The 15,667-nt window shown below is 47.8% G+C and overlaps 42 non-coding genes and 14 pseudogenes across 42 annotated transcripts; all 56 read left to right on the forward strand.

Annotated features, from left to right (window-relative positions):
• The first annotated feature begins 48 nt into the window (after positions 1 to 48).
• On the forward strand, positions 49 to 167 carry LOC138551099 (5S ribosomal RNA). The gene has a single exon (XR_011294833.1). It is a non-coding gene; the product is annotated as a 5S ribosomal RNA (ribosomal RNA).
• A 106-nt stretch (positions 168 to 273) lies between these two features.
• On the forward strand, positions 274 to 392 carry LOC138539166 (5S ribosomal RNA). Its single transcript, XR_011287243.1, has one exon. It is a non-coding gene; the product is annotated as a 5S ribosomal RNA (ribosomal RNA).
• Positions 393 to 498: 106 nt separating this feature from the next.
• Positions 499 to 617, forward strand: LOC138545899 (5S ribosomal RNA). Its single transcript, XR_011290868.1, has one exon. It is a non-coding gene; the product is annotated as a 5S ribosomal RNA (ribosomal RNA).
• A 106-nt stretch (positions 618 to 723) lies between these two features.
• On the forward strand, positions 724 to 842 carry LOC138550879 (5S ribosomal RNA). Its single transcript, XR_011294621.1, has one exon. It is a non-coding gene; the product is annotated as a 5S ribosomal RNA (ribosomal RNA).
• A 106-nt stretch (positions 843 to 948) lies between these two features.
• On the forward strand, positions 949 to 1,067 carry LOC138537647 (5S ribosomal RNA). The gene has a single exon (XR_011285776.1). It is a non-coding gene; the product is annotated as a 5S ribosomal RNA (ribosomal RNA).
• A 106-nt stretch (positions 1,068 to 1,173) lies between these two features.
• Positions 1,174 to 1,282, forward strand: LOC138543773 (5S ribosomal RNA; annotated as a pseudogene).
• Positions 1,283 to 1,735: 453 nt separating this feature from the next.
• LOC138537828 (5S ribosomal RNA) lies at positions 1,736 to 1,854 on the forward strand. The gene has a single exon (XR_011285950.1). It is a non-coding gene; the product is annotated as a 5S ribosomal RNA (ribosomal RNA).
• Positions 1,855 to 1,960: 106 nt separating this feature from the next.
• LOC138537921 (5S ribosomal RNA) lies at positions 1,961 to 2,079 on the forward strand. Its single transcript, XR_011286039.1, has one exon. It is a non-coding gene; the product is annotated as a 5S ribosomal RNA (ribosomal RNA).
• Positions 2,080 to 2,185: 106 nt separating this feature from the next.
• Positions 2,186 to 2,304, forward strand: LOC138541419 (5S ribosomal RNA). Its single transcript, XR_011289426.1, has one exon. It is a non-coding gene; the product is annotated as a 5S ribosomal RNA (ribosomal RNA).
• A 106-nt stretch (positions 2,305 to 2,410) lies between these two features.
• Positions 2,411 to 2,519, forward strand: LOC138545409 (5S ribosomal RNA; annotated as a pseudogene).
• A 463-nt stretch (positions 2,520 to 2,982) lies between these two features.
• Positions 2,983 to 3,101, forward strand: LOC138537829 (5S ribosomal RNA). Its single transcript, XR_011285951.1, has one exon. It is a non-coding gene; the product is annotated as a 5S ribosomal RNA (ribosomal RNA).
• A 106-nt stretch (positions 3,102 to 3,207) lies between these two features.
• LOC138545910 (5S ribosomal RNA) lies at positions 3,208 to 3,326 on the forward strand. Its single transcript, XR_011290869.1, has one exon. It is a non-coding gene; the product is annotated as a 5S ribosomal RNA (ribosomal RNA).
• Positions 3,327 to 3,432: 106 nt separating this feature from the next.
• On the forward strand, positions 3,433 to 3,551 carry LOC138545921 (5S ribosomal RNA). Its single transcript, XR_011290870.1, has one exon. It is a non-coding gene; the product is annotated as a 5S ribosomal RNA (ribosomal RNA).
• Positions 3,552 to 3,657: 106 nt separating this feature from the next.
• On the forward strand, positions 3,658 to 3,766 carry LOC138542662 (5S ribosomal RNA; annotated as a pseudogene).
• Positions 3,767 to 3,872: 106 nt separating this feature from the next.
• LOC138541729 (5S ribosomal RNA) lies at positions 3,873 to 3,991 on the forward strand. Its single transcript, XR_011289729.1, has one exon. It is a non-coding gene; the product is annotated as a 5S ribosomal RNA (ribosomal RNA).
• A 106-nt stretch (positions 3,992 to 4,097) lies between these two features.
• LOC138544762 (5S ribosomal RNA) lies at positions 4,098 to 4,206 on the forward strand (annotated as a pseudogene).
• A 464-nt stretch (positions 4,207 to 4,670) lies between these two features.
• On the forward strand, positions 4,671 to 4,789 carry LOC138549359 (5S ribosomal RNA). Its single transcript, XR_011293141.1, has one exon. It is a non-coding gene; the product is annotated as a 5S ribosomal RNA (ribosomal RNA).
• A 106-nt stretch (positions 4,790 to 4,895) lies between these two features.
• LOC138537922 (5S ribosomal RNA) lies at positions 4,896 to 5,014 on the forward strand. Its single transcript, XR_011286040.1, has one exon. It is a non-coding gene; the product is annotated as a 5S ribosomal RNA (ribosomal RNA).
• Positions 5,015 to 5,120: 106 nt separating this feature from the next.
• LOC138540563 (5S ribosomal RNA) lies at positions 5,121 to 5,239 on the forward strand. The gene has a single exon (XR_011288606.1). It is a non-coding gene; the product is annotated as a 5S ribosomal RNA (ribosomal RNA).
• Positions 5,240 to 5,345: 106 nt separating this feature from the next.
• Positions 5,346 to 5,454, forward strand: LOC138543774 (5S ribosomal RNA; annotated as a pseudogene).
• Positions 5,455 to 5,907: 453 nt separating this feature from the next.
• LOC138548566 (5S ribosomal RNA) lies at positions 5,908 to 6,026 on the forward strand. The gene has a single exon (XR_011292363.1). It is a non-coding gene; the product is annotated as a 5S ribosomal RNA (ribosomal RNA).
• A 106-nt stretch (positions 6,027 to 6,132) lies between these two features.
• On the forward strand, positions 6,133 to 6,251 carry LOC138539168 (5S ribosomal RNA). Its single transcript, XR_011287244.1, has one exon. It is a non-coding gene; the product is annotated as a 5S ribosomal RNA (ribosomal RNA).
• Positions 6,252 to 6,357: 106 nt separating this feature from the next.
• Positions 6,358 to 6,476, forward strand: LOC138545932 (5S ribosomal RNA). The gene has a single exon (XR_011290871.1). It is a non-coding gene; the product is annotated as a 5S ribosomal RNA (ribosomal RNA).
• A 106-nt stretch (positions 6,477 to 6,582) lies between these two features.
• LOC138550729 (5S ribosomal RNA) lies at positions 6,583 to 6,701 on the forward strand. The gene has a single exon (XR_011294477.1). It is a non-coding gene; the product is annotated as a 5S ribosomal RNA (ribosomal RNA).
• Positions 6,702 to 6,807: 106 nt separating this feature from the next.
• On the forward strand, positions 6,808 to 6,926 carry LOC138540510 (5S ribosomal RNA). The gene has a single exon (XR_011288555.1). It is a non-coding gene; the product is annotated as a 5S ribosomal RNA (ribosomal RNA).
• Positions 6,927 to 7,032: 106 nt separating this feature from the next.
• Positions 7,033 to 7,151, forward strand: LOC138548411 (5S ribosomal RNA). The gene has a single exon (XR_011292215.1). It is a non-coding gene; the product is annotated as a 5S ribosomal RNA (ribosomal RNA).
• A 106-nt stretch (positions 7,152 to 7,257) lies between these two features.
• Positions 7,258 to 7,366, forward strand: LOC138543775 (5S ribosomal RNA; annotated as a pseudogene).
• Positions 7,367 to 7,829: 463 nt separating this feature from the next.
• On the forward strand, positions 7,830 to 7,948 carry LOC138551307 (5S ribosomal RNA). Its single transcript, XR_011295033.1, has one exon. It is a non-coding gene; the product is annotated as a 5S ribosomal RNA (ribosomal RNA).
• A 106-nt stretch (positions 7,949 to 8,054) lies between these two features.
• LOC138545943 (5S ribosomal RNA) lies at positions 8,055 to 8,173 on the forward strand. Its single transcript, XR_011290872.1, has one exon. It is a non-coding gene; the product is annotated as a 5S ribosomal RNA (ribosomal RNA).
• Positions 8,174 to 8,279: 106 nt separating this feature from the next.
• LOC138542388 (5S ribosomal RNA) lies at positions 8,280 to 8,398 on the forward strand. The gene has a single exon (XR_011290371.1). It is a non-coding gene; the product is annotated as a 5S ribosomal RNA (ribosomal RNA).
• Positions 8,399 to 8,504: 106 nt separating this feature from the next.
• LOC138544151 (5S ribosomal RNA) lies at positions 8,505 to 8,613 on the forward strand (annotated as a pseudogene).
• A 106-nt stretch (positions 8,614 to 8,719) lies between these two features.
• On the forward strand, positions 8,720 to 8,838 carry LOC138550925 (5S ribosomal RNA). Its single transcript, XR_011294666.1, has one exon. It is a non-coding gene; the product is annotated as a 5S ribosomal RNA (ribosomal RNA).
• A 106-nt stretch (positions 8,839 to 8,944) lies between these two features.
• Positions 8,945 to 9,053, forward strand: LOC138545573 (5S ribosomal RNA; annotated as a pseudogene).
• Positions 9,054 to 9,517: 464 nt separating this feature from the next.
• LOC138542041 (5S ribosomal RNA) lies at positions 9,518 to 9,636 on the forward strand. Its single transcript, XR_011290031.1, has one exon. It is a non-coding gene; the product is annotated as a 5S ribosomal RNA (ribosomal RNA).
• Positions 9,637 to 9,742: 106 nt separating this feature from the next.
• On the forward strand, positions 9,743 to 9,861 carry LOC138537372 (5S ribosomal RNA). The gene has a single exon (XR_011285511.1). It is a non-coding gene; the product is annotated as a 5S ribosomal RNA (ribosomal RNA).
• Positions 9,862 to 9,967: 106 nt separating this feature from the next.
• Positions 9,968 to 10,086, forward strand: LOC138541346 (5S ribosomal RNA). Its single transcript, XR_011289355.1, has one exon. It is a non-coding gene; the product is annotated as a 5S ribosomal RNA (ribosomal RNA).
• Positions 10,087 to 10,192: 106 nt separating this feature from the next.
• LOC138540564 (5S ribosomal RNA) lies at positions 10,193 to 10,311 on the forward strand. Its single transcript, XR_011288607.1, has one exon. It is a non-coding gene; the product is annotated as a 5S ribosomal RNA (ribosomal RNA).
• A 106-nt stretch (positions 10,312 to 10,417) lies between these two features.
• LOC138545828 (5S ribosomal RNA) lies at positions 10,418 to 10,526 on the forward strand (annotated as a pseudogene).
• Positions 10,527 to 10,989: 463 nt separating this feature from the next.
• On the forward strand, positions 10,990 to 11,108 carry LOC138547164 (5S ribosomal RNA). Its single transcript, XR_011291012.1, has one exon. It is a non-coding gene; the product is annotated as a 5S ribosomal RNA (ribosomal RNA).
• A 106-nt stretch (positions 11,109 to 11,214) lies between these two features.
• Positions 11,215 to 11,333, forward strand: LOC138542555 (5S ribosomal RNA; annotated as a pseudogene).
• A 106-nt stretch (positions 11,334 to 11,439) lies between these two features.
• LOC138551254 (5S ribosomal RNA) lies at positions 11,440 to 11,558 on the forward strand. Its single transcript, XR_011294981.1, has one exon. It is a non-coding gene; the product is annotated as a 5S ribosomal RNA (ribosomal RNA).
• Positions 11,559 to 11,664: 106 nt separating this feature from the next.
• LOC138543996 (5S ribosomal RNA) lies at positions 11,665 to 11,773 on the forward strand (annotated as a pseudogene).
• Positions 11,774 to 11,871: 98 nt separating this feature from the next.
• On the forward strand, positions 11,872 to 11,990 carry LOC138542423 (5S ribosomal RNA). Its single transcript, XR_011290405.1, has one exon. It is a non-coding gene; the product is annotated as a 5S ribosomal RNA (ribosomal RNA).
• A 106-nt stretch (positions 11,991 to 12,096) lies between these two features.
• LOC138542870 (5S ribosomal RNA) lies at positions 12,097 to 12,205 on the forward strand (annotated as a pseudogene).
• Positions 12,206 to 12,311: 106 nt separating this feature from the next.
• Positions 12,312 to 12,430, forward strand: LOC138549611 (5S ribosomal RNA). Its single transcript, XR_011293389.1, has one exon. It is a non-coding gene; the product is annotated as a 5S ribosomal RNA (ribosomal RNA).
• A 106-nt stretch (positions 12,431 to 12,536) lies between these two features.
• Positions 12,537 to 12,655, forward strand: LOC138537923 (5S ribosomal RNA). The gene has a single exon (XR_011286041.1). It is a non-coding gene; the product is annotated as a 5S ribosomal RNA (ribosomal RNA).
• Positions 12,656 to 12,761: 106 nt separating this feature from the next.
• LOC138540566 (5S ribosomal RNA) lies at positions 12,762 to 12,880 on the forward strand. Its single transcript, XR_011288608.1, has one exon. It is a non-coding gene; the product is annotated as a 5S ribosomal RNA (ribosomal RNA).
• Positions 12,881 to 12,986: 106 nt separating this feature from the next.
• On the forward strand, positions 12,987 to 13,095 carry LOC138543776 (5S ribosomal RNA; annotated as a pseudogene).
• Positions 13,096 to 13,548: 453 nt separating this feature from the next.
• On the forward strand, positions 13,549 to 13,667 carry LOC138548567 (5S ribosomal RNA). The gene has a single exon (XR_011292364.1). It is a non-coding gene; the product is annotated as a 5S ribosomal RNA (ribosomal RNA).
• Positions 13,668 to 13,773: 106 nt separating this feature from the next.
• On the forward strand, positions 13,774 to 13,892 carry LOC138539169 (5S ribosomal RNA). Its single transcript, XR_011287245.1, has one exon. It is a non-coding gene; the product is annotated as a 5S ribosomal RNA (ribosomal RNA).
• A 106-nt stretch (positions 13,893 to 13,998) lies between these two features.
• On the forward strand, positions 13,999 to 14,117 carry LOC138545955 (5S ribosomal RNA). The gene has a single exon (XR_011290874.1). It is a non-coding gene; the product is annotated as a 5S ribosomal RNA (ribosomal RNA).
• Positions 14,118 to 14,223: 106 nt separating this feature from the next.
• Positions 14,224 to 14,342, forward strand: LOC138550730 (5S ribosomal RNA). Its single transcript, XR_011294478.1, has one exon. It is a non-coding gene; the product is annotated as a 5S ribosomal RNA (ribosomal RNA).
• Positions 14,343 to 14,448: 106 nt separating this feature from the next.
• Positions 14,449 to 14,567, forward strand: LOC138540511 (5S ribosomal RNA). The gene has a single exon (XR_011288556.1). It is a non-coding gene; the product is annotated as a 5S ribosomal RNA (ribosomal RNA).
• Positions 14,568 to 14,673: 106 nt separating this feature from the next.
• LOC138548413 (5S ribosomal RNA) lies at positions 14,674 to 14,792 on the forward strand. The gene has a single exon (XR_011292216.1). It is a non-coding gene; the product is annotated as a 5S ribosomal RNA (ribosomal RNA).
• Positions 14,793 to 14,898: 106 nt separating this feature from the next.
• On the forward strand, positions 14,899 to 15,007 carry LOC138543778 (5S ribosomal RNA; annotated as a pseudogene).
• Positions 15,008 to 15,470: 463 nt separating this feature from the next.
• Positions 15,471 to 15,589, forward strand: LOC138551308 (5S ribosomal RNA). Its single transcript, XR_011295034.1, has one exon. It is a non-coding gene; the product is annotated as a 5S ribosomal RNA (ribosomal RNA).
• Positions 15,590 to 15,667: the final 78 nt, after the last annotated feature.

Below are 15,667 nucleotides of genomic sequence, written 5' to 3' on the forward strand. Positions count from 1 at the left end.
GCTTACTAAATGCAAATGCATAAGAGTAATATTCTTAGCATTCCTAGAGCCTACGGCCACACCACACTGAATGTGCCCGATCTCGTCTGATCTCGGAAGCTAAGCAGTGTCGGGCCTTGTTAGTACCTGGATGGGAGACCGCCTGGGAATACCAGGTGCTGTAGGCTTTTTTGTGCTCCAAGTTCAGGAAGTGAGCCATTTCTCAATTGCCTTTCAAAACTGCAAGGTCTAGCTGACTAGATGCTTAAAAGTACAAAACTCACTAGGCCCAGAGCCTACGGCCACACCACACTGATTGCGCCCGATCTCGTCTGATCTCGGAAGCTAAGCAGTGTCAGGCCTAGTTAGTACCTGGATGGGAGACCACCTGGGAATACCAGGTGCTGTAGGCTTTTTTGTGCTCCAAGTTCAGGAAGTGAGCCATTTCACAATTGCCTTTCAAAACTGCAAGGGCTAGCCGACTAGATGCTTAAAAGTACAAAACTCACTAGGCCCAGAGCCTACGGCCACACCACACTGAATGCGCCTGATCTCGTCTGATCTCAGAAGCTAAGCAGTGTCGGGCCTAGTTAGTACCTGGATGGGAGACCGCCTGGGAATACCAGGTGCTGTAGGCTTTTTTGTACTCCAAGTTCAGGAAGTGAGCCATTTCTCAATTGCCTTTCAAAACTGCAAGGTCTAGCCGACTAGATGCTTAAAAGTACAAAACTCACAAGGCCCAGAGCCTACAGCCACACCACACTGAATGCGCCCGATCTCGTCTGATCTCGGAAGCTAAGCAGTGTCGGGCCTCGTTAGTACCTGGATGGGAGACCGCCTGGGAATACCAGGTGCTGTAGGCTTTTTTGTGCTCCAAGTTCAGGAAGTGAGCCATTTCTCAATTGCCTTTCAAAACTGCAAGGTCTAGCTGACTAGATGCTTAAAAGTACAAAACTCACTAGGCCCAGAGCCTACGGCCACACCACACTGATTGCGCCCGATCTCGTCTGATCTCGGAAGCTAAGCAGTGTTGGGCCTAGTTAGTACCTGGATGGGAGACCACCTGGGAATACCAGGTGCTGTAGGCTTTTTTGTGCTCCAAGTTCAGGAAGTGAGCCATTTCACAATTGCCTTTCAAAACTGCAAGGTCTAGCCGACTAGATGCTTAAAAGTACAAAACTCACCAGGCCCAGAGCCTACGGCCACACCACACTGAATGCGCCCGATCTCGGAAGCTAAGCAGGGTCGGGCCTAGTTAGTACCTGGATGGGAGACTGCCTGGGAATACCAGGTGCTGTAGGCTTTTTTGTGCTCCATGATTAGTAATTGCGCAACTTCTCAATTATTTTTCAAATTTGGTATGTTTCCAAAATAATTGTATCCCGTTTTATAGCGGAAATGTTGGACAACATCATGAGGGCTGGAGCTACCTTTTTACATAGAATTAGCATACAGGTAGTGTGTTCATGGGTAATAAATCGACTTTCACATGTAATGCAGTACAGAGAATATTGAGTCCTTCAAGAGGCATGAAAGAAAACCATTATTGTGTTGATTGTTCTCTCCACCTCCCTGCAACAGACACAGGATGGATGAATTAAAGTTATCCTACCAGACATAGGAGTCCTGAATGGGCCCACCAGTCTTATATATCTCGCCTGATCGAGCGATGAGCGTGGTATCATGTTGCAAGTGGCTGCATGGCTTAGCTTACTAAATGCAAATGCATAAGAGTAATATTCTTAGCATTCCTAGAGCCTACGGCCACACCACACTGAATGCACCCGATCTCGTCTGATCTTGGAAGTTAAGCAGTGTCAGGCCTAGTTAGTACCTGGATGGGAGACCGCCTGGGAATACCAGGTGCTGTAGGCTTTTTTGTGCTCCAAGTTCAGGAAGTGAGCCCTTTCTCAATTGCCTTTTAAAACTGCAAGGTCTAGCCGACTAGATGCTTAAAAGTACAAAACTCACAAGGCCCAGAGCCTACGGCCACACCACACTGAATGCGTCCGATCTCGTCTGATCTCGGAAGCTAAGCAGTGTCGGGCCTCGTTAGTACTTGGATGGGAGACCGCCTGGGAATACCAGGTGCTGTAGGCTTTTTTGTGCTCCAAGTTCAGGAAGTGAGCCATTTCTCAATTGCCTTTCAAAACTGCAAGGTCTAGCTGACTAGATGCTTAAAAGTACAAAACTCACAAGGCCCAGAGCCTACGGCCACACCACACTGATTGCGCCCGATCTAGTCTGATCTCGGAAGCTAAGCAGTGTCGGGCCTAGTTAGTACCTGGATGGGAAACCACCTGGGAATACCAGGTGCTGTAGGCTTTTTTGTGCTCCAAGTTCAGGATGTGAGCCATTTCACAATTGCCTTTCAAAACTGCAAGGTCTAGCCGACTAGATGCTTAAAAGTACAAAACTCACTAGGCCCAGAGCCTACGGCCACACCACACTGAATGCGCCCGATCTCGGAAGCTAAGCAGGGTCAGGCCTAGTTAGTACCTGGATGGGAGACTGCCTGGGAATACCAGGTGCTGTAGGCTTTTTTGTGCTCCATGATTAGTAATTGCGCAACTTCTCAATTATTTTTCAAATTTGGTATGTTTCCAAAATAATTGTATCCCGTTTTATAGCGGAAATGTTGGACAACATCATGAGGGCTGGAGCTACCTTTTTACATAGAATTAGCATACAGGTAGTGTGTTCATGGGTAATAAATCGACTTTCACATGTAATGCAGTACAGAGAATATTGAGTCCTTCAAGAGGCATGAAAGAAAACCATTATTGTGTTGATTGTTCTCTCCACCTCCCTGCAACAGACACAGGATGGATGAATTAAAGTTATCCTACCAGACATAGGAGTCCTGAATGGGCCCACCAGTCTTATATATCTCGCCTGATCGAGCCTGATCGAGCGATGAGCGTGGTATCATGTTGCAAGTGGCTGCATGGCTTAGCTTACTAAATGCAAATGCATAAGAGTAATATTCTTAGCATTCCTAGAGCCTACGGCCACACCACACTGAATGCACCCGATCTCGTCTGATCTTGGAAGTTAAGCAGTGTCAGGCCTAGTTAGTACCTGGATGGGAGACCGCCTGGGAATACCAGGTGCTGTAGGCTTTTTTGTGCTCCAAGTTCAGGAAGTGAGCCCTTTCTCAATTGCCTTTCAAAACTGCAAGGTCTAGCTGACTAGATGCTTAAAAGTACAAAACTCACTAGGCCCAGAGCCTACGGCCACACCACACTGAATGCGCCTGATCTCGTCTGATCTCAGAAGCTAAGCAGTGTCGGGCCTAGTTAGTACCTGGATGGGAGACCGCCTGGGAATACCAGGTGCTGTAGGCTTTTTTGTGCTCCAAGTTCAGGAAGTGAGCCATTTCACAATTGCCTTTCAAAACTGCAAGGTCTAGCCGACTAGATGCTTAAAAGTACAAAACTCACTAGGCCCAGAGCCTACGGCCACACCACACTGAATGCGCCTGATCTCGTCTGATCTCAGAAGCTAAGCAGTGTCGGGCCTAGTTAGTACCTGGATGGGAGACCGCCTGGGAATACCAGGTGCTGTAGGCTTTTTTGTACTCCAAGTTCAGGAAGTGAGCCATTTCTCAATTGCCTTTCAAAACTGCAAGGTCTAGCCGACTAGATGCTTAAAAGTACAAAACTCACTAGGCCCAGAGCCTACGGCCACACCACACTGAATGCGCCCGATCTCGGAAGCTAAGCAGTGTCGGGCCTAGTTAGTACCTGGATGGGAGACCACCTGGGAATACCAGGTGCTGTAGGCTTTTTTGTGCTCCAAGTTCAGGAAGTGAGCCATTTCACAATTTCCTTTCAAAACTGCAAGGTCTAGCCGACTAGATGCTTAAAAGTACAAAACTCACTAAGCCCAGAGCCTACGGCCACAGCACACTGAATGCGCCCGATCTCATCTGATCTCAGAAGCTAAGCAGTGTCGGGCCTAGTTAGTACCTGGATGGGAGACCGCCTGGGAATACCAGGTGCTGTAGGCTTTTTTGTGCTCCAAGTTCAGGAAGTGAGCCATTTAACAATTGCCATTCAAAACTGCAAGGTCTAGCCGACTAGATGCTTAAAAGTACAAAACTCACTAGGCCCAGAGCCTACGGCCACACCACACTGAATGCGCCCGATCTCAGAAGCTAAGCAGGGTCGGGCCTAGTTAGTACTTGGATGGGAGACTGCCTGGGAATACCAGGTGCTGTAGGCTTTTTTTGTGCTCCATGATTAGTAATTGCGCAACTTCTCAATTATTTTTCAAATTTGGTATGTTTCCAAAATAATTGTATCCCGTTTTATAGCGGAAATGTTGGACAACATCATGAGGGTTGGAGCTACCTTTTTACATAGAATTAGCATACAGGTAGTGTGTTCATGGGTAATAAATCGACTTTCACATGTAATGCAGTACAGAGAATATTGAGTCCTTCAAGAGGCATGAAAGAAAACCATTATTGTGTTGATTGTTCTCTCCACCTCCCTGCAACAGACACAGGATGGATGAATTAAAGTTATCCTACCAGACATAGGAGTCCTGAATGGGCCCACCAGTCTTATATATCTCGCCTGATCGAGCCTGATCGAGCGATGAGCGTGGTATCATGTTGCAAGTGGCTGCATGGCTTAGCTTACTAAATGCAAATGCATAAGAGTAATATTCTTAGCATTCCTAGAGCCTACGGCCACACCACACTGAATGCACCCGATCTCGTCTGATCTCGGAAGTTAAGCAGTGTCAGGCCTAGTTAGTACCTGGATGGGAGACCGCCTGGGAATACCAGGTGCTGTAGGCTTTTTTGTACTCCAAGTTCAGGAAGTGAGCCATTTCTCAATTGCCTTTCAAAACTGCAAGGTCTAGCCGACTAGATGCTTAAAAGTACAAAACTCACAAGGCCCAGAGCCTACGGCCACACCACACTGAATGCGTCCGATCTCGTCTGATCTCGGAAGCTAAGCAGTGTCGGGCCTCGTTAGTACTTGGATGGGAGACCGCCTGGGAATACCAGGTGCTGTAGGCTTTTTTGTGCTCCAAGTTCAGGAAGTGAGCCATTTCTCAATTGCCTTTCAAAACTGCAAGGTCTAGCTGACTAGATGCTTAAAAGTACAAAACTCACAAGGCCCAAAGCCTACGGCCACACCACACTGATTGCGCCCGATCTAGTCTGATCTCGGAAGCTAAGCAGTGTCGGGCCTAGTTAGTACCTGGATGGGAGACCACCTGGGAATACCAGGTGCTGTAGGCTTTTTTGTGCTCCAAGTTCAGGAAGTGAGCCATTTCACAATTGCCTTTCAAAACTGCAAGGTCTAGCCGACTAGATGCTTAAAAGTACAAAACTCACTAGGCCCAGAGCCTACGGCCACACCACACTGAATGCGCCCGATCTCGGAAGCTAAGCAGGGTCGGGCCTAGTTAGTACCTGGATGGGAGACTGCCTGGGAATACCAGGTGCTGTAGGCTTTTTTGTGCTCCATGATTAGTAATTGCGCAACTTCTCAATTATTTTTCAAATTTGGTATGTTTCCAAAATAATTGTATCCCGTTTTATAGCGGAAATGTTGGACAACATCATGAGGGCTGGAGCTACCTTTTTACATAGAATTAGCATACAGGTAGTGTGTTCATGGGTAATAAATCGACTTTCACATGTAATGCAGTACAGAGAATATTGAGTCCTTCAAGAGGCATGAAAGAAAACCATTATTGTGTTGATTGTTCTCTCCACCTCCCTGCAACAGACACAGGATGGATGAATTAAAGTTATCCTACCAGACATAGGAGTCCTGAATGGGCCCACCAGTCTTATTTATCTCGCCTGATCGAGCGATGAGCGTGGTATCATGTTGCAAGTGGCTGCATGGCTTAGCTTACTAAATGCAAATGCATAAGAGTAATATTCTTAGCATTCCTAGAGCCTACGGCCACACCACACTGAATGCGCCCGATCTCGTCTGATCTCGGAAGCTAAGCAGTGTCGGGCCTTGTTAGTACCTGGATGGGAGACCGCCTGGGAATACCAGGTGCTGTAGGCTTTTTTGTGCTCCAAGTTCAGGAAGTGAGCCATTTCTCAATTGCCTTTCAAAACTGCAAGGTCTAGCTGACTAGATGCTTAAAAGTACAAAACTCACTAGGCCCAGAGCCTACGGCCACACCACACTGATTGCGCCCGATCTCGTCTGATCTCGGAAGCTAAGCAGTGTCAGGCCTAGTTAGTACCTGGATGGGAGACCACCTGGGAATACCAGGTGCTGTAGGCTTTTTTGTGCTCCAAGTTCAGGAAGTGAGCCATTTCACAATTGCCTTTCAAAACTGCAAGGTCTAGCCGACTAGATGCTTAAAAGTACAAAACTCACTAGGCCCAGAGCCTACGGCCACACCACACTGAATGCGCCTGATCTCGTCTGATCTCAGAAGCTAAGCAGTGTCGGGCCTAGTTAGTACCTGGATGGGAGACCGCCTGGGAATACCAGGTGCTGTAGGCTTTTTTGTACTCCAAGTTCAGGAAGTGAGCCATTTCTCAATTGCCTTTCAAAACTGCAAGGTCTAGCCGACTAAATGCTTAAAAGTACAAAACTCACAAGGCCCAGAGCCTACGGCCACACCACACTGAATGCGCCCGATCTCGTCTGATCTCGGAAGCTAAGCAGTGTCGGGCCTCGTTAGTACCTGGATGGGAGACCGCCTGGGAATACCAGGTGCTGTAGGCTTTTTTGTGCTCCAAGTTCAGGAAGTGAGCCATTTCTCAATTGCCTTTCAAAACTGCAAGGTCTAGCCGACTAGATGCTTAAAAGTACAAAACTCACAAGGCCCAGAGCCTACGGCCACACCACACTGAATGCGCCCGATCTCGTCTGATCTCGGAAGCTAAGCAGTGTCGGGCCTCGTTAGTACCTGGATGGGAGACCGCCTGGGAATACCAGGTGCTGTATGCTTTTTTGTGCTCCAAGTTCAGGAAGTGAGCCATTTCTCAATTGCCTTTCAAAACTGCAAGGTCTAGCTGACTAGATGCTTAAAAGTACAAAACTCACTAGGCCCAGAGCCTACGGCCACACCACACTGATTGCGCCCGATCTCGTCTGATCTCGGAAGCTAAGCAGTGTCGGGCCTAGTTAGTACCTGGATGGGAGACCACCTGGGAATACCAGGTGCTGTAGGCTTTTTTGTGCTCCAAGTTCAGGAAGTGAGCCATTTCACAATTCCCTTTCAAAACTGCAAGGTCTAGCCGACTAGATGCTTAAAAGTACAAAACTCACTAGGCCCAGAGCCTACGGCCACACCACACTGAATGCGCCCGATCTCGGAAGCTAAGCAGGGTCGGGCCTAGTTAGTACCTGGATGGGAGACTGCCTGGGAATACCAGGTGCTGTAGGCTTTTTTGTGCTCCATGATTAGTAATTGCGCAACTTCTCAATTATTTTTCAAATTTGGTATGTTTCCAAAATAATTGTATCCCGTTTTATAGCGGAAATGTTGGACAACATCATGAGGGCTGGAGCTACCTTTTTACATAGAATTAGCATACAGGTAGTGTGTTCATGGGTAATAAATCGACTTTCACATGTAATGCAGTACAGAGAATATTGAGTCCTTCAAGAGGCATGAAAGAAAACCATTATTGTGTTGATTGTTCTCTCCACCTCCCTGCAACAGACACAGGATGGATGAATTAAAGTTATCCTACCAGACATAGGAGTCCTGAATGGGCCCACCAGTCTTATATATCTCGCCTGATCGAGCCTGATCGAGCGATGAGCGTGGTATCATGTTGCAAGTGGCTGCATGGCTTAGCTTACTAAATGCAAATGCATAAGAGTAATATTCTTAGCATTCCTAGAGCCTACGGCCACACCACACTGAATGCACCCGATCTCGTCTGATCTCGGAAGTTAAGCAGTGTTAGGCCTAGTTAGTACCTGGATGGGAGACTGCCTGGGAATACCAGGTGCTGTAGGCTTTTTTGTGCTCCAAGTTCAGGAAGTGAGCCCTTTCTCAATTGCCTTTCAAAACTGCAAGGTCTAGCCGACTAGATGCTTAAAAGTACAAAACTCACTAGGCCCAGAGCCTACGGCCACACCACACTGAATGCGCCTGATCTCGTCTGATCTCAGAAGCTAAGCAGTGTCGGGCCTAGTTAGTACCTGGATGGGAGACCGCCTGGGAATACCAGGTGCTGTAGGCTTTTTTGTACTCCAAGTTCAGGAAGTGAGCCATTTCTCAATTGCCTTTCAAAACTGCAAGGTCTAGCCGACTAGATGCTTAAAAGTACAAAACTCACAAGGCCCAGACCCTACGGCCACACCACACTGAATGCGCCCGATCTCGTCTGATCTCGGAAGCTAAGCAGTGTCGGGCCTCGTTAGTACCTGGATGGGAGACCGCCTGGGAATACCAGGTGCTGTAGCCTTTTTTGTGCTCCAAGTTCAGGAAGTGAGCCATTTCTCAATTGCCTTTCAAAACTGCAAGGTCTAGCTGACTAGATGCTTAAAAGTACAAAACTCACTAGGCCCAGAGCCTACGGCCGCACCACACTGATTGCGTCTGATCTCAGAAGCTAAGCAGTGTCGGGCCTAGTTAGTACCTGGATGGGAGACCACCTGGGAATACCAGGTGCTGTAGGCTTTTTTGTGCTCCAAGTTCAGGAAGTGAGCCATTTCACAATTGCCTTTCAAAACTGCAAGGTCTAGCCGACTAGATGCTTAAAAGTACAAAACTCACTAAGCCCAGAGCCTACGGCCACACCACACTGAATGCGCCCGATCTCATCTGATCTCAGAAGCTAAGCAGTGTCGGGCCTAGTTAGTACCTGGATGGGAGACCGCCTGGGAATACCAGGTGCTGTAGGCTTTTTTGTGCTCCAAGTTCAGGAAGTGAGCCATTTCACAATTTCCTTTCAAAACTGCAAGGTCTAGCCGACTAGATGCTTAAAAGTACAAAACTCACTAGGCCCAGAGCCTACGGCCACACCACACTGAATGCACCCCATCTCGGAAGCTAAGCAGGGTCGGGCCTAGTTAGTACCTGGATGGGAGACTGCCTGGGAATACCAGGTGCTGTAGGCTTTTTTTGTGCTCCATGATTAGTAATTGCGCAACTTCTCAATTATTTTTCAAATTTGGTATGTTTCCAAAATAATTGTATCCCGTTTTATAGCGGAAATGTTGGACAACATCATGAGGGCTGGAGCTACCTTTTTACATAGAATTAGCATACAGGTAGTGTGTTCATGGGTAATAAATCGACTTTCACATGTAATGCAGTACAGAGAATATTGAGTCCTTCAAGAGGCATGAAAGAAAACCATTATTGTGTTGATTGTTCTCTCCACCTCCCTGCAACAGACACAGGATGGATGAATTAAAGTTATCCTACCAGACATAGGAGTCCTGAATGGGCCCACCAGTCTTATATATCTCGCCTGATCGAGCCTGATCGAGCGATGAGCGTGGTATCATGTTGCAAGTGGCTGCATGGCTTAGCTTACTAAATGCAAATGCATAAGAGTAATATTCTTAGCATTCCTAGAGCCTACGGCCACACCACACTGAATGCACCCGATCTCGTCTGATCTCGGAAATTAAGCAGTGTCAGGCCTAGTTAGTACCTGGATGGGAGACTGCCTGGGAATACCAGGTGCTGTAGGCTTTTTTGTGCTCCAAGTTCAGGAAGTGAGCCCTTTCTCAATTGCCTTTTAAAACTGCAAGGTCTAGCCGACTAGATGCTTAAAAGTACAAAACTCACTAGGCCCAGAGCCTACGGCCACACCACACTGAATGCGCCTGATCTTGTCTGATCTCAGAAGCTAAGCAGTGTCGGGCCTAGTTAGTACCTGGATGGGAGACCGCCTGGGAATACCAGGTGCTGTAGGCTTTTTTGTACTCCAAGTTCAGGAAGTGAGCCATTTCTCAATTGCCTTTCAAAACTGCAAGGTCTAGCCGACTAGATGCTTAAAAGTACAAAACTCACAAGGCCCAGAGCCTACGGCCACACCACACTGAATGCGTCCGATCTCGTCTGATCTCGGAAGCTAAGCAGTGTCGGGCCTCGTTAGTACTTGGATGGGAGACCGCCTGTGAATACCAGGTGCTGTAGGCTTTTTTGTGCTCCAAGTTCAGGAAGTGAGCCATTTCTCAATTGCCTTTCAAAACTGCAAGGTCTAGCTGACTAGATGCTTAAAAGTACAAAACTCACAAGGCCCAGAGCCTACGGCCACACCACACTGATTGCGCCCGATCTAGTCTGATCTCGGAAGCTAAGCAGTGTCGGGCCTAGTTAGTACCTGGATGGGAGACCACCTGGGAATACCAGGTGCTGTAGGCTTTTTTGTGCTCCAAGTTCAGGAAGTGAGCCATTTCACAATTGCCTTTCAAAACTGCAAGGTCTAGCCGACTAGATGCTTAAAAGTACAAAACTCACTAGGCCCAGAGCCTACGGCCACACCACACTGAATGCGCCCGATCTCGGAAGCTAAGCAGGGTCCGGCCTAGTTAGTACCTGGATGGGAGACTGCCTGGGAATACCAGGTGCTGTAGGCTTTTTTGTGCTCCATGATTAGTAATTGCGCAACTTCTCAATTATTTTTCAAATTTGGTATGTTTCCAAAATAATTGTATCCCGTTTTATAGCGGAAATGTTGGACAACATCATGAGGGCTGGAGCTACCTTTTTACATAGAATTAGCATACAGGTAGTGTGTTAATGGGTAATAAATCGACTTTCACATGTAATGCAGTACAGAGAATATTGAGTCCTTCAAGAGGCATGAAAGAAAACCATTATTGTGTTGATTGTTCTCTCCACCTCCCTGCAACAGACACAGGATGGATGAATTAAAGTTATCCTACCAGACATAGGAGTCCTGAATGGGCCCACCAGTCTTATATATCTCGCCTGATCGAGCCTGATCGAGCGATGAGCGTGGTATCATGTTGCAAGTGGCTGCATGGCTTAGCTTACTAAATGCAAATGCATAAGAGTAATATTCTTAGCATTCCTAGAGCCTACGGCCACACCACACTGAATGCACCCGATCTCGTCTGATCTCGGAAGTTAAGCAGTGTTAGGCCTAGTTAGTACCTGGATGGGAGACCGCCTGGGAATACCAGGTGCTGTAGGCTTTTTTGTGCTCCAAGTTCAGGAAGTGAGCCCTTTCTCAATTGCCTTTCAAAACTGCAAGGTCTAGCCGACTAGATGCTTAAAAGTACAAAACTCACTAGGCCCAGAGCCTACGGCCACACCACACTGAATGCGCCTGATCTCGTCTGATCTCAGAAGCTAAGCAGTGTCGGGCCTAGTTAGTACCTGGATGGCAGACTGCCAGGGAATACCAGGTGCTGTATGCTTTTTTGTACTCCAAGTTCAGGAAGTGAGCCATTTCTCAATTGCCTTTCAAAACTGCAAGGTCTAGCCGACTAGATGCTTAAAAGTACAAAACTCACAAGGCCCAGAGCCTACGGCCACACCACACTGAATGCGCCCGATCTCGTCTGATCTCGGAAGCTAAGCAGTGTCGGGCCTCGTTAGTACCTAGATGGGAGACCGCCTGGGAATACCAGGTGCTGTAGGCTTTTTTGTGCTCCAAGTTCAGGAAGTGAGCCATTTCTCAATTGCCTTTCAAAACTGCAAGGTCTAGCTGACTAGATGCTTAAAAGTACAAAACTCACTAGGCCCAGAGCCTACGGCCACACCACACTGATTGCGTCTGATCTCGGAAGCTAAGCAGTGTCGGGCCTAGTTAGTACCTGGATGGGAGACCACCTGGGAATACCAGGTGCTGTAGGCTTTTTTGTGCTCCAAGTTCAGGAAGTGAGCCATTTCACAATTGCCTTTCAAAACTGCAAGGACTAGATGCTTAAAAGTACAAAACTCACTAAGCCCAGAGCCTATGGCCACACCACACTGAATGCGCCCGATCTCATCTGATCTCAGAAGCTAAGCAGTGTCCGGCCTAGTTAGTACCTGGATGGGAGACCGCCTGGGAATACCAGGTGCTGTAGGCTTTTTTGTGCTCCAAGTTCAGGAAGTGAGCCATTTCACAATTGCCTTTCAAAACTGCAAGGTCTAGCCGACTAGATGCTTAAAAGTACAAAACTCACTAGGCCCAGAGCCTACGGCCACACCACACTGAATGCGCCCGATCTCGGAAGCTAAGCAGGGTCGGGCCTAGTTAGTACCTGGATGGGAGACCGCCTGGGAATACCAGGTGCTGTAGGCTTTTTTGTACTCCAAGTTCAGGAAGTGAGCCATTTCTCAATTGCCTTTCAAAACTGCAAGGTCTAGCCGACTAGATGCTTAAAAGTACAAAACTCACAAGGCCCAGAGCCTACGGCCACACCACACTGAATGCGCCCGATCTCGTCTGATCTCGGAAGCTAAGCAGTGTCGGGCCTCGTTAGTACCTGGATGGGAGACCACCTGGGAATACCAGGTGCTGTAGGCTTTTTTGTGCTCCAAGTTCAGGAAGTGAGCCATTTCTCAATTGCCTTTCAAAACTGCAAGGTCTAGCCGACTAGATGCTTAAAAGTACAAAACTCACAAGGCCCAGAGCCTACGGCCACACCACACTGAATGCGTCCGATCTCGTCTGATCTCGGAAGCTAAGCAGTGTCGGGCCTCGTTAGTACTTGGATGGGAGACCGCCTGGGAATACCAGGTGCTGTAGGCTTTTTTGTGCTCCAAGTTCAGGAAGTGAGCCATTTCTCAATTGCCTTTCAAAACTGCAAGGTCTAGCTGACTAGATGCTTAAAAGTACAAAACTCACAAGGCCCAAAGCCTACGGCCACACCACACTGATTGCGCCCGATCTAGTCTGATCTCGGAAGCTAAGCAGTGTCGGGCCTAGTTAGTACCTGGATGGGAGACCACCTGGGAATACCAGGTGCTGTAGGCTTTTTTGTGCTCCAAGTTCAGGAAGTGAGCCATTTCACAATTGCCTTTCAAAACTGCAAGGTCTAGCCGACTAGATGCTTAAAAGTACAAAACTCACTAGGCCCAGAGCCTACGGCCACACCACACTGAATGCGCCCGATCTCGGAAGCTAAGCAGGGTCGGGCCTAGTTAGTACCTGGATGGGAGACTGCCTGGGAATACCAGGTGCTGTAGGCTTTTTTGTGCTCCATGATTAGTAATTGCGCAACTTCTCAATTATTTTTCAAATTTGGTATGTTTCCAAAATAATTGTATCCCGTTTTATAGCGGAAATGTTGGACAACATCATGAGGGCTGGAGCTACCTTTTTACATAGAATTAGCATACAGGTAGTGTGTTCATGGGTAATAAATCGACTTTCACATGTAATGCAGTACAGAGAATATTGAGTCCTTCAAGAGGCATGAAAGAAAACCATTATTGTGTTGATTGTTCTCTCCACCTCCCTGCAACAGACACAGGATGGATGAATTAAAGTTATCCTACCAGACATAGGAGTCCTGAATGGGCCCACCAGTCTTATTTATCTCGCCTGATCGAGCGATGAGCGTGGTATCATGTTGCAAGTGGCTGCATGGCTTAGCTTACTAAATGCAAATGCATAAGAGTAATATTCTTAGCATTCCTAGAGCCTACGGCCACACCACACTGAATGCGCCCGATCTCGTCTGATCTCGGAAGCTAAGCAGTGTCGGGCCTTGTTAGTACCTGGATGGGAGACCGCCTGGGAATACCAGGTGCTGTAGGCTTTTTTGTGCTCCAAGTTCAGGAAGTGAGCCATTTCTCAATTGCCTTTCAAAACTGCAAGGTCTAGCTGACTAGATGCTTAAAAGTACAAAACTCACTAGGCCCAGAGCCTACGGCCACACCACACTGATTGCGCCCGATCTCGTCTGATCTCGGAAGCTAAGCAGTGTCAGGCCTAGTTAGTACCTGGATGGGAGACCACCTGGGAATACCAGGTGCTGTAGGCTTTTTTGTGCTCCAAGTTCAGGAAGTGAGCCATTTCACAATTGCCTTTCAAAACTGCAAGGTCTAGCCGACTAGATGCTTAAAAGTACAAAACTCACTAGGCCCAGAGCCTACGGCCACACCACACTGAATGCGCCTGATCTCGTCTGATCTCAGAAGCTAAGCAGTGTCGGGCCTAGTTAGTACCTGGATGGGAGACCGCCTGGGAATACCAGGTGCTGTAGGCTTTTTTGTACTCCAAGTTCAGGAAGTGAGCCATTTCTCAATTGCCTTTCAAAACTGCAAGGTCTAGCCGACTAAATGCTTAAAAGTACAAAACTCACAAGGCCCAGAGCCTACGGCCACACCACACTGAATGCGCCCGATCTCGTCTGATCTCGGAAGCTAAGCAGTGTCGGGCCTCGTTAGTACCTGGATGGGAGACCGCCTGGGAATACCAGGTGCTGTAGGCTTTTTTGTGCTCCAAGTTCAGGAAGTGAGCCATTTCTCAATTGCCTTTCAAAACTGCAAGGTCTAGCCGACTAGATGCTTAAAAGTACAAAACTCACAAGGCCCAGAGCCTACGGCCACACCACACTGAATGCGCCCGATCTCGTCTGATCTCGGAAGCTAAGCAGTGTCGGGCCTCGTTAGTACCTGGATGGGAGACCGCCTGGGAATACCAGGTGCTGTATGCTTTTTTGTGCTCCAAGTTCAGGAAGTGAGCCATTTCTCAATTGCCTTTCAAAACTGCAAGGTCTAGCTGACTAGATGCTTAAAAGTACAAAACTCACTAGGCCCAGAGCCTACGGCCACACCACACTGATTGCGCCCGATCTCGTCTGATCTCGGAAGCTAAGCAGTGTCGGGCCTAGTTAGTACCTGGATGGGAGACCACCTGGGAATACCAGGTGCTGTAGGCTTTTTTGTGCTCCAAGTTCAGGAAGTGAGCCATTTCACAATTCCCTTTCAAAACTGCAAGGTCTAGCCGACTAGATGCTTAAAAGTACAAAACTCACTAGGCCCAGAGCCTACGGCCACACCACACTGAATGCGCCCGATCTCGGAAGCTAAGCAGGGTCGGGCCTAGTTAGTACCTGGATGGGAGACTGCCTGGGAATACCAGGTGCTGTAGGCTTTTTTGTGCTCCATGATTAGTAATTGCGCAACTTCTCAATTATTTTTCAAATTTGGTATGTTTCCAAAATAATTGTATCCCGTTTTATAGCGGAAATGTTGGACAACATCATGAGGGCTGGAGCTACCTTTTTACATAGAATTAGCATACAGGTAGTGTGTTCATGGGTAATAAATCGACTTTCACATGTAATGCAGTACAGAGAATATTGAGTCCTTCAAGAGGCATGAAAGAAAACCATTATTGTGTTGATTGTTCTCTCCACCTCCCTGCAACAGACACAGGATGGATGAATTAAAGTTATCCTACCAGACATAGGAGTCCTGAATGGGCCCACCAGTCTTATATATCTCGCCTGATCGAGCCTGATCGAGCGATGAGCGTGGTATCATGTTGCAAGTGGCTGCATGGCTTAGCTTACTAAATGCAAATGCATAAGAGTAATATTCTTAGCATTCCTAGAGCCTACGGCCACACCACACTGAATGCACCCGATCTCGTCTGATCTCGGAAGTTAAGCAGTGTTAGGCCTAGTTAGTACCTGGATGGGAGACTGCCTGGGAATACCAGGTGCTGTAGGCTTTTTTGTGCTCCAAGTTCAGGAAGTGAGCCCTTTCTCAATTGCCTTTCAAAACTGCAAGGTCTAGCCGACTAGATGCT

Source organism: Ambystoma mexicanum, unplaced genomic scaffold (assembly GCF_040938575.1).
Source record: "Ambystoma mexicanum isolate Mex_15411 unplaced genomic scaffold, UKY_AmexF1_1 Mex_scaf10, whole genome shotgun sequence".
In the NCBI taxonomy this organism is placed as follows: Eukaryota; Metazoa; Chordata; class Amphibia; order Caudata; family Ambystomatidae; genus Ambystoma; species Ambystoma mexicanum.